The sequence below is a fragment of the Ovis canadensis genome, chromosome 21, assembly GCF_042477335.2.
Source record: "Ovis canadensis isolate MfBH-ARS-UI-01 breed Bighorn chromosome 21, ARS-UI_OviCan_v2, whole genome shotgun sequence".
NCBI classification, from domain to species: Eukaryota; Metazoa; Chordata; class Mammalia; order Artiodactyla; family Bovidae; genus Ovis; species Ovis canadensis.
In genome coordinates this window covers 42,760,730-42,772,834 of record NC_091265.1, presented here as the reverse complement: position 1 = coordinate 42,772,834, position 12,105 = coordinate 42,760,730, and the positions used below count along the sequence as shown (strand labels likewise).

Genomic DNA, 12,105 nt, shown 5'->3' with positions numbered 1-12,105 from the left:
ATTAGGAATCTAATCTCTCCTCACAACTCAAGCTTCTTTAATTAGTCAGCAGCATTTGTATTTTTCTAGGTGGCTTTAGTGGTAAAGAACCCACCTGCCAGTACAGGAGACATAAGAGACAGGAGTTCGACCTAGGGTGGGGAAGATCCCCTTGAAGAGAGCATGGCAACCCACTCCAGTATTCTTGCCTGGAGAATCCCATGGACAGAGGAGCCTGGTGGGCTACAGTCTATAGGGTCGCAATGAGTCGGACATGACTGAAACGACTTAGCACGCAAGCACACACACGCAGCATTGCTCTGACCTCATTCTTTGCTCTTTCTCATAAATGACGTTAATCAGAATTTCCTTCACTGCCTCTTGTCACCTTCTGTGTGATATCCTCTCATGATGATATGCACACCTATGTTTCAACTGCCATTCCTATGTTGATAACTCTTAACCTACTATTAAGTTTCAAGACTAATTCTAAGCAAGAGTACAGGAGTGGGGTGCCATTGCCTCCTCCATCATATGCCTTCAAGGCACCTTAAATTTAACCAAAACCTGTACTTACTAAATTCTTTCTCATAAGCAGACTTGTGCTTTCTCCCATGGCTTACATCTTATTTAATGGCATCTTGACTCCTGTTTTCCCTAACTACATACATAATTTCTTCTCTGACATGTGTCTCACTAATCTCTCTCACCTATCTTCAAAATACCCCAAATTATGAGTGGGCATTCTCTTTTGTGATGCTAGCTACCTGACATCTCACGTAATGATCCAATCACCTTCCTCATTTCCTTGATCCCTATCTAATGTTCATCAGTCCTGGAGCATATAATCTTAATGTCTTCCATCACATGTGTTTGACTTCTTTCAGGACCTCTAGTTACTCTTATAGCTGATAGTATTCTCTATGTGTGACATCATATCTCCTTCTGTATCTGGTTCCTCTTTCAGGGCCTCTAGGCCCCTTGCTGATTCCATTGTAGTAGGTCTCAGGGTCAAGGGTCAGACCAAGATGATCCCATGGCAGTTGGCAGCCATGACAACAGACTAGCCCAAATGGAGGAGTCAGAAACAGTAGGATTTATCTTCTCTGTTCCATAGGCTACTTCAGTTTCTGCCACTGCCATTGCGTCAGCAATCACTAAAAGATTTTGCCCTATTTCTTGTGATTAATCCTATCTGAGAAGAAGCATGTGAGATATTGGTGACGGTCTCCGCTTGAAAACCCCAGTCGCAATGGTGCACATACTGGTCAGAAAGGTCGAGGCCAGCAACATGTTCTTCTCTTCCTGGGTCTTAGTCTTCTTGGCGATAGGACTCATCATAGAAGAATGGGCTGAACTGAAGTTGGGACCCCAAAAACCTACGATAACCCACAGTTCGTGGATATGTTGTACTTCCCTGTGGCCATCAGGTCAGTGAAGGGTTAATAGGGTAGCAGAGATGTGCCTGCAAACGGGTCTCTCTGCTCAGGCTGAGCGTCCTTGCATACGAGGCGTTCTGCCAAAGAGTCTGCATACAGCCTTGAGTTTAATGGTCCCTTGCAAACGAGGGAGCATTCCCTTCTTGAGATAAGAGGGAGATGAGGGCTTTGTGCAGACTCTGCAGTAGACAGAGATTCCACTCCCCTTTGCTGTACGATATCATGTATGCACCTGCACTGTACTGAAAAGGCTTATTCTTACAGTCTGGAATTCTGCCTAAGGGGGGCTTTATAATAATAAACGGCAATTAGTTTGCCCAGTTCTGTTCCTCTGGCCAGAGTGGGGTCCTGTCTGTCTCTTGTGTGTCTTGTATGTTCTGTGTCATTTCACTCGTAGTAACCAACATCTGGCGCCCAACGGATGGGGCTCGAGTGAAACCGAAAGAGGTAAGAAACCCCGGGGGGATTTTAGATCCATAGCAGGGGAGCTTTCGGAAACATGGGAATTCCTCACCCTAGCGGAAAAAATTGCTAGGTGAATTCTTGTACATAATCATGGGGAATTCTTCACCCTAGCAGATGGGAACTTTCAAAAGTTCATGGTTCAAAAAACCATGGGGAAATCCTGCTAGGAAGAAATAAATGTTCATTATGGGCACAATATGTGAATTTATATATTGAATCATGTTATATGTGAATTTATATATTGAATCATGTTATAGAATTTATGTAATGCTATAACACAGGCTTTGACTTTGCTATCTACTGATAATGAGACTAAATCTAATGCTTTAATGAAGGGAGAGGCAATTTATGAGGATATGCCAAATGTTGGTGGAATTTCTGCCTTGCCTGAAAGTAAGGATACAAATAAGCCTCCTTCTGGAAATGGTGAAACATCTGATAGTTCAGAATCAGATTCGGAGGCTTCTTCGGTTTCGTCAGAGGAGGGCAAAGAGATTAAAGAAATGACCCATCTATTCTGGGAATAGTGGAAATCCCGTAAGGAGGAGAAAAAATCTACACCTTCTGCTCCTGCTTGTGCTTCTCTTCTCCCCACTGCAGTTGATCGGCCCGATGTGGGCAGGGGACATTGTCCGTTCTCCTTTCCTTTGTCTATGCTTCATGATGATGACTTGTCTGCTCCCCCTGGTGGGTTTATTGATCCTCCACAATTGTTTCCCATCCAGAGACAGCAGGAAGGCAATGTGATAAATGTTCAATATGCTCCTTTGGAATATAAATTTTTTTAAGATCTTAAAGCTGCAATAGCGCAATACGGTCCTCAATCTCCCTTTGTTTTTGCTATGCTGGAATCATTGGGAAAAGGCAAACTAATCATTCCATTAGATTGGGAATCCATTGCCCAAGCTGTCTTGGAGGGTTCTCAATGGTTGCAACTTTGTAGCTGGTGGGAGGAAAAAGCTAGGAAGCAAGCTCGGATTAATGAGGGACAAAATCCCCCTGGTCCTCTCGAGGACAAATTATTGGGAGAGGGCCAATATTGGGCTTTAAGAGAACAGGCTCAATACTCTGACCAGGACTTACAACAAGTTTGCCAGGTCTTTTTACGAGCATGGCGCCGTGTGGTGCCTACTGGCCAAGCCCAGCCCTCCTTTGTTAAAACAATGCAAGGCCCTAATGAGCCATATACTGATTTTCTAGCAAGATTGAGGGTAGCTGTGGAACAGGCTGTAGGGAGGGATGAAATCTCAGGGATATTATTACAAACTTTGGCATTTGAAAATGCAAATCCTGAATGCAAGCGTATACTGGGACCTTTAAAGGGACAGGGTGCCTCTATAGCTGAATATATCAGAGCCTGCTCGGGAGTAGGAGGAACTGAGCACCAGGCTAATGTCTTTGCTACGGCCTTGGCCAAGGTTATGAGACCACCAAAGGGAGGTTACTGCTTTCATTGTGGAAAACCTGGTCATATAAAAAAAGAGTGTCAGAAATTAAAAGCTGATAAAGACAGATCTCTTGCTAGGAAGAATAAGGCTCCTCCTGGACTTTGCCGTCGGTGCAGGAGGGGATTTCACTGGACTAATGAATGCAAATCTAAAACAGACAAAATGGGCAACCCGACACCGGGAAACTGTCCTGCGGGCCTGAGTCCTTGGGGCCCAGGAACAATACCCGGGGCTTCTCCTCCTTGCCCTCCTCCCATTCCATCTGCCCCGTTAAAAAGACCTCAGACGATGATTTCGGACTTATGGTCTGCTACTTCAGGGAGTGCTGCTGCTGATTTGCCGCTAGCTGATAATGTTCTTTTGTCACCAGGGGGAGGCATTTATAAATTAAAAACAAATGTATTTGTACCACTGCCTAAAGGCACTTTTGGCTTAATATTAAGCCGTAGCAGCGCGGCTTTGAGAGGTCTAACCATAATTCCTGGGATAATAGACTAATTATATTGGGGAAATTTTAATTATGGTCTCTACTTCTACCACACTTTCATTGTTAGCTAGAGAACGTATTGCCCAAATACTTCTCCTACCTTATCACCCCCTTTTTGGCTCTTCCTAATAAACAAACAGGGGGATTTGGAAGTACTGGGTGAAATATATTTTGGGAAATGCTTATCAGAGATTCTCACCCTGTTCTCCCCTTGATTATACAAGGAAACAACTTTGAGGGACTAGTAGATACAGGGGCAGATGTTTCAATCATTTCTTCTCAGCAATGGCCCCAAGGTTGGGAAAAGGAAAAAAGAGCCCTTTGATGCTGACGGGATTGGGTTCCATTGCAGATATTTGGAAGAGTACCCATCCCTTGCAATGTCAATTCCATAATAGAAGATCAGTGTTTGTTACCTTTTATATTGTAAATATACCTATTAATATATGGGGGAGAGATCTCCTCTCTCCTTTGGGGGCTTCTGTAACCATTCCATCGGAAAACTAGTGGCCACTGCTCAAATTCCTTGAGCACTCCCATTAAAATGGTTAACTAATACTCCTAAATGGGTTGAGCAGTGGCCATTACCACAAATGAAGCTCGAGGCATTAGAACAAGTAGTACAAGAACAACTCCAACTTGGTCATATAGAGCCCTCTACCTCACCCTAAAATTCTCTTGTTTTTGTTATTAAAAAAAAATCTAAAAAATAAAAAATGTTAACTGACTTACAAGAAGTTAATAAATGTATTGAACCTATGGGAGCATTGCAATTGGGACTCCCCTCTCCAGCTCTTATTCCTCAAAATTGGTCCTTAATGGTGCTAGATCTTAAAGACTGTTTTTTTACCATTCCCCTACAATTTCAAGATAGAAATAAATTTGCTTTTACAGTTCCTGTTCTTAATCATGCTCAACCTGTTAAGCGTTATCAATGGACAGTCCTACCACAAGAAATGATAAATAGTCCTACCTTATATCAAAAATTGGTGGCTCGCTCTTTACAATCTCTCCATCAATAATACCCTAATTATATTCTATATCATTATATGGATGATCTCCTATTGGCAGCTCCTAGTATTGCTGAACGTGACTAATTCTTTTTAAAAGTACAAGAGGCTTTAAGACTACACAATTTGCAAATAGCCCCAGAAAAAATTCAAAAGGACTTTCCTATTTCATATTTAAGGACAATATTGGAACAACATAAAATTAAGCCCCAAAAGTCACAAATTAAAAGAGACCATCTCAGAACCTTAAATGATTTTCAAAAATTATTGGGAGATATTAATTGGCTACGCCTGGTACTTGGGATTCCTACTTATCAGTTACGACATTTGTTTTCTACTTTTAAAGGAGATACAGCTTTGGATAGCCCCCGGACCTTAATCCCATTGGCTTTACAGGAACTTCAACTTGTTGAACAACGACTGAATGACGGCTTTTTGACTTACTTACATGCATCTCAACCTATTTCTTTTATCATATTTCATACCCCTTATTCCCCATCTGGTGTAATTGCTCAAGAAAAAGGATTAATAAAATGGGTTTTCTTACCTAACAGTTTTTCCAAAAAATTGACAATATATATGGATAAATTAGCCTTCCTTATACAAAAAATCACCATCATATTTTACAATTATCAAGAATGTGAACCACACCAGATTGTTACTCAGTTAACAACTGCTCAAATATCTCGATGTTTACAATTTAATGAAAACTGGCAAATTTCTCTTGCTTCATATCCTGGTTCGTTTTCTAATCATTATCCATCATCTAAATTGATTGATTTTCTCCAGACTAACACTATGATATCTCATTCCCCAATTTCAGATGTTCCAGTTAAAGGACCCACTATTTTTACAGATGCAAATAAAACTACTGCTGGATATTGGACCCCAGAAAATTCCAAGGTTCTCCCCCACTCATTTTCTTCTGTACAACCTGCTGAATTGTGGGCTATCTATTTAGTTTTACAAGATTTTCCCCAACTTCCTATTAACATTGTTTCAGATTCTCGATATGCTGTTCTCTCTTGCCTACAGCTTCCTCATGTCTCCCTTCCACTGACTCTTAAAACAGCTATTGATAAATTGTTTTACCAAGTACAACAATTACTCTTGCAACTTTCAGAGTTAATTTTCTTTACTCACATCTGTGCACATTCTGCCCTTCCTGGACCATTATTATTCGGAAATGCTACAATTGATGCCTTACTTAATCCTATAAAAGCAGCAAAGCAAGAACAGCTCTTACAACATACCAACTCCAAAGGGTTAGAAAAATCTCACGTTATTACTCGAAAACAAGCTCAAAATATTGTTCGTTCTTGTTCCATATGTGCACCCTTTGCTTTGCCATTTACCTCACCAGGTGTCAACATGAGAGGACAACAAGCAAATCAGATATGGCAAATTAATGTAATTTACATTTCTTCCTTCAGACAACAAAAATGTGTGGGCCACTGCATTACATTCTAAAAAAGGCTGACACTGTTATTACTCATTTGTTATCTTGTTTTGCAGTTATGGGATTACCAATTGAATTAAAAACTGATAATGCACCTGCTTACCAATCCACGAAATTAGCTCACTTTTTATCCCAATACCATATAACTCATACTTTTGGTATTCCTTATAATAGTCAAGGGCAAGCTATTATTGAAAGAGCTAATCGTACATTGCATGATTATCTTAAAAAAATAAAAAAGGGGGAACAAGGGAGATTTATGAAACCTAAAGACATTCTGAATAAAACCTTACTTACCCTAAATTTTTTGAGTGTTTGGAGCAGGGGAAATCTATCAGCAGCAAAGTTGCACTTTCAAGGGAAAGAAGAGGATAAAAAGATCTTGAATACGCCCATTTGGTATAAAGATAAAGAGAAAGGCTGGATCCCAGCATCATTAATATATTTGGGGCAAGGGTATGCTTTCATTTCTGTTGATAATTACAGGTTTTAGACCCCAACAAGATTGATCAAAATCAGCAATGGTTAATCAATCCTCTTGTTCAAAAATTTGAAGAGCTTACTATGCAGAGAAGCCTTACCTCCCGTACAAGGGAAGCAACACCTCCTACGTGGGGTCAAATGAAGAGGTTGACCCAGGAAGCAGAAAAGACATTAATGAAGGTGGAGCAGCCTCTAAATCCTACCAATCTTTTGCTTGCCACGATGGCAGTGGTGACATGTCAGGTAATCGGCGTATCGGCAAGTAATCATACATATTGGGCATATATACCTAATCCCCCATTAGTAAGAGCAGTTTCCTGGGGGGAGCCGGAAGTGCAGGTATGTACTAATGAGACTGCCTTCTTTCCCCTGCCAGCTTGCGGGGGAATAGAACAACTATCTCATCATAAACAATAATATAATATTAATAATTTGACCACTGCAATGGAAGATATTCCTTTATATATAGGGGGACACCCCTTTTGTCTGTCCACCAAGGAACATTCTCATCATTCTTATAATACATGGGGGGTAAAGTATAATAATTACCATTTTGCTACTTTTACTGTGCTTGTTTCCACCAGGATTTAGTACCTGGACAGAACCGATGGATACTCATAATGGAAAACACATGTCACTATGTCCTATTAACCTTTTCGTTCCTTCTCTAGAGTCTTTGGAGTGGGAACATTGCCGAGGCCATCGACCCTTTAAGGTCATGAATTATTCTGGGGCCATCATTGTAGATTGGAGTCCAGATCATGGACAATTCTTAGAAAAATGGTCAAATAAACCTTTTAGGTGGCATCGCGCAAATACCACTTTGATGGGCAACGGTAACGAAACAGTTAAATGGCAGCAATTTGCACTTGTCCCTCCTCAATTACAATTGCAAGGATATCCGCACATTCAAGGAGATATTTGGAAACTATGGGCGGTTTCTGGTAATCACACTATCTGGTCAGGAAATTATACTTTGGACAGTGGTGACTCTTTGGGTCCATTCCATGTTAATTTACATGTTAATAAATCTTATTCCGCAATTGCATGTGTAAAATATCCTTTTACATTGTTATATGGGAATTGGACCTAAAATGATACTGTGGGGTCTATGTCAAGTAACTATTGTAATTTAACTCAATGTATAAATGTCTTGGTGGGAAAAATTTAAAAGACAAGCCTTTAACTCCAATTTCTCGCTAGTAATTTTTAAAGCTCGGACAGAAGTATGGTTGTCTATAAATCTGACTCAGCCGTGGTCAGATCCTTTTGCTGCTTCTCATCTAGTAACCGCTGTACAGACTTTGCTACACCGATCTCGACGTATGCTTGCTGTGGTCATTGCTTCGATTCTCACAGTCGCATCAGTAACTGCAACAGCAGCTGTAGCAGGCCTTGCGTTACACCAAGGAATTCAAACAGCTGATTTTGTTTGGGACTGGCAAAAGGACTCTCGTTTGTTATGGCAACAACAGCGAGATTTGGATGCACAACTTGCTACCGACATGCTTAATCTTCAAACACACCGTTTCCTGGCATGGAGATCAATTGGCTGTTTTATCTACACGAAGTGTGTTAAAATGTGATTGGAATTCTTCTGTTTTGTATAACACCTGTACCATTTAACATGAGCCCTTCAAGAGATTAACCGAGACATATAAATAAAGAGTTCTAGATGCCCATCATCTAGAGAGATTCCGCCTAGCCCCTAAGAGGTGGCTGGATAGCCAATGACGGGTAAGACCCTCAGAGGAGAGCAACCTAAGACAGGCACAGCCGCAAGAGGGGCTAGCGAGGCTGGAGGTTGGCTGCCTACAGCTTTACGACTTGCTCTACAAAACATCAATACAAATGTCTCGAGGGCTTGAATAAAATAAAAAAGGGGGAGATGAAGGGTTAATAAGGTAGCAGAGATGTGCCTGCAAACGGGTCTCTCTGCTCAGGCTGAGCGTCCTTGCATACGAGGCGTTCTGCCAAAGAGTCTGCATACAGCCTTGAGTTTAATGGTCCCTTGCAAACGAGGGAGCATTCCCTTCTTGAGATAAGAGGGAGATGAGGGCTTTGTGCAGACTCTGCAGTAGACAGAGATTCCACTCCCCTTTGCTGTACGATATCATGTATGCACCTGCACTGTACTGAAAAGGCTTATTCTTACAGTCTGGAATTCTGCCTAAGGGGGGCTTTATAATAATAAACGGCAATTAGTTTGCCCAGTTCTGTTCCTCTGGCCAGAGTGGGGTCCTGTCTGTCTCTTGTGTGTCTTGTATGTTCTGTGTCATTTCACTCGTAGTAACCAACAGGTCAGAGCTATTATGTGGAAAGAGATGGGTAGAGAATGAGGGTTCATCCTTCTTTGACTTCAGTTTATCTCACCATTATCCTCTAGTGCAACCACCTGTAGCTGCAATGTGCCCACTTTCATAATCAACACAGTCAAGGCCTACCCCAAAAGCTCAGCATTTGCACATTTTGGAAAAATGTTTAGAAGCTCACAGACTTAACTGATGGATCTCTGAGAAGCCCTGACAGTAACAACAGGGAATCTAGCACATCTAGAATGTGAGGATATAAAAGAAAGGTGACTGGCAGCAAAGAAAACATGTTACACTGCCACTAGAGGAAGCCAGGAGTGTTTAGCAAGAAATACATTTTGAAAAAATAGAAGAGAAAGAAGCTTACAGAGATACAAAGATAGAGAACAATTTCTTTTGGTTCCGTCTCCCATTTAGCTTAAGACCCCTACCTCTTTCATTCCCTACCTCTGCCCTTTATTACTTAATCAAATGTTTCACCTCATTCTTATTTACCTAGAGATTTGTGTGCCCCAGGTAGAAATGAGCCAGAAGAAATATCTGTCCTCCTCTCAATACAGCTTCTTCTTTTCAACAGATGGCCTGGAAGTGGTCAGGAACATTCTGATTGTGGTGCTCAGCTTTTCCTTCATGCATAACTTGCTCCTGGGTTTTGAATTCACCTATGTGATTCCTCAAACCAAATATACTCTCATGACTTGCCTGCCTCTCTTTCCTCACAGGTAACTTCCTGTCTTCAGCCACCAGTAACTTCCTGTCTTCCCTGACATAGGATAGGAGGCATACTTGGTTTGTAGGTCCAGGCTGTGGTCTCTGACTAACTCAGCCCTCCCAGTTCTTTGGCTTAGATACACAGCTGCCAAATTGGAGCCACCACTCAAGTGGCATTGGCCTCTGGACAAGGTGCAGTTGTGCGTGGTAGGGGTTTGGAAGTCAAGCATATCTCGGGTTAAGACTTAAGTACGAGTGCCAGGGTCCCTCAGAAGGGACTTTTCTTTCTCCTTTTGTCTGGACATCAGGCATCTTTCTGCTCATTGCGCTTCTACTGTATCCCCACATGCTAACTCAGGGTGAATCCGTGTACTACTTGAGTTACAAGGTCTCCTGGGTCATTTTCACTGCATACTTGAACACTTTATTGTTATTCGCCTCTGGTGAGTGTCTTCAGGGCCCTTGATGGGAGCTAAAAACCCATCTCTGATAGGCGGGAGAGTGAGAGGATGGGAAAGAAGATAGAGGGAAAGTTACCAACCTTTCCATTTTAAAGGGCTATTGGGGGAGTTAGACTCACTCTGAGGATGGTTCCTACAAGGATGTGGGCTGAGTGAGATGGTCGATACGCTTGCCTCCAAGGGAACCCTTCCTTTCCACCTTTGCTTTCACACCTGCCCTGTTCAGAGTAGAGATAACCGCTAACTTCAAGACTAAAGAGCTGGTAGGGAATGTTCACTTATGTGGAGGCGGTGACCCTAGGGGCATAGTTGTCCTGCCAGGACAGCCTAAGGTCAGAGAGAATCAGTGTCTGGTGCACAGTGACCACTTACAAACATCAGAGACTCTTCTAAGAAGCCTTTAAAATTTCCCTTGGAACTAAACTTCCTAACTCAGAAGCATGTCCTCTGTCAGAAAGAATGCTCAATTATGTTTAGCACTGCCTGTGTGTGTGCTCAGTCACTCAGTCGTGTCCGACTCGTCCATGACCCCATGGACTGCAAGGTTCCTCTGGCCATGAGATTTTCAGGCAAGAATACTGGTGTGGGTTGCCATTTCCTCCTCCAGGGGATCTTCCCAACCTAGGGACTGAACCCAAGTCTCCTGCATCTCCTGCATTGCAGGTAGATTCTTTACCTGCTAAGCCCTCAGGGAAGCCCCAAACCTTGTGCGTGTGTGCTCAGGTGAGTCCGGCTCTTTGTGACCCCATGGACTGTAGTTGGGCTGCATTTAAGCTATTCTGCACACACTTTTAAAGTGAAAGAAAGAAAGTGAAGTTGCTCAGTCATATCTGACTCTTTGCGACCCCATGGACTGTAGCCTTACCAGGCTCCTCCGTCCGTGGGATTTTTCAAGCAAGAGTACTGGAGTAGGTTGCCATTTCCTTCTCAGGGAATCTGCCCAACACAGGGATCGAACCCGGGTCTCCCGCATTGTAGGCAGAATTGTCTGAGCAACCAGCACTCTTCTGCTAAAGCACCCCCCTCCTGAATGGCTTGGGACTGTTCAAAGGGAACCATTAGGTTTCACAGCTGGGCCTCGTGGCCCATAGGGAGGGAAGTGTTTCTGTGACTTTTCTGTTGTTCCTTCATCACCCTCCCCTGGCTTCTCTTTTTCCCAGGATTCCTCTCTCTCTTACAGTACAAGCAGTCTATTAATGGTTCTGCTAGCCTGATCACCATCCCCAAATCTGCCAGAGAAAGTCAGGTTATGGAGCAACATGGAGTTTCAAAGTTGTCTCGTTGCCAGCAGGTACTGCAATGCCTCATAGTATTGTCTGGATACACTCTGCCCACATGAAAGAAGATTCTCCAAAAAGACCAAGCACATCGTGTAACCAGGGCTCTATGATTTGACAATTTATCTTTCTGTATATGTTCATCTTAATGGCAGCATCTTGTGCATATGTGGTGTGTGAAGGTCCAGCTGTATGGTCTGGTTTGGAATTATGTAAATGACTATAACTGGATTGGGGTCTATAAGAAGATCCAGAAACCTTTAAAAAAAATTGTTTTACCCTGACCAGCTTTTATTTGTTCTCACCATTTAATAGCATCTGTTATTAATATAGTAAATATCATCATATAACTGATACTTGCTGTACTACTAACTTTATATATCACAATGATTTGGAATAATGTATATTACCTTTAGTCTCATTGATTTTATTGTAAAATATTTCAACCTTTCAGAAAAAAATACAAAACAACATGATAAATACCTGTGTATACATCACCCAACTTTCACATTATAGACATAACTGATATTCCCTTAATTGTTTTTTCTAATCTTAATTCCCTCATTTGTTTCAC

At 42.0% G+C, this 12,105-nt stretch overlaps 1 pseudogene; it reads left to right on the top strand.

Annotated features, from left to right (window-relative positions):
• The first annotated feature begins 1,231 nt into the window (after nt 1-1,231).
• On the top strand, nt 1,232-11,888 carry LOC138426875 (transmembrane protein 225-like; annotated as a pseudogene).
• Nucleotides 11,889-12,105: the final 217 nt, after the last annotated feature.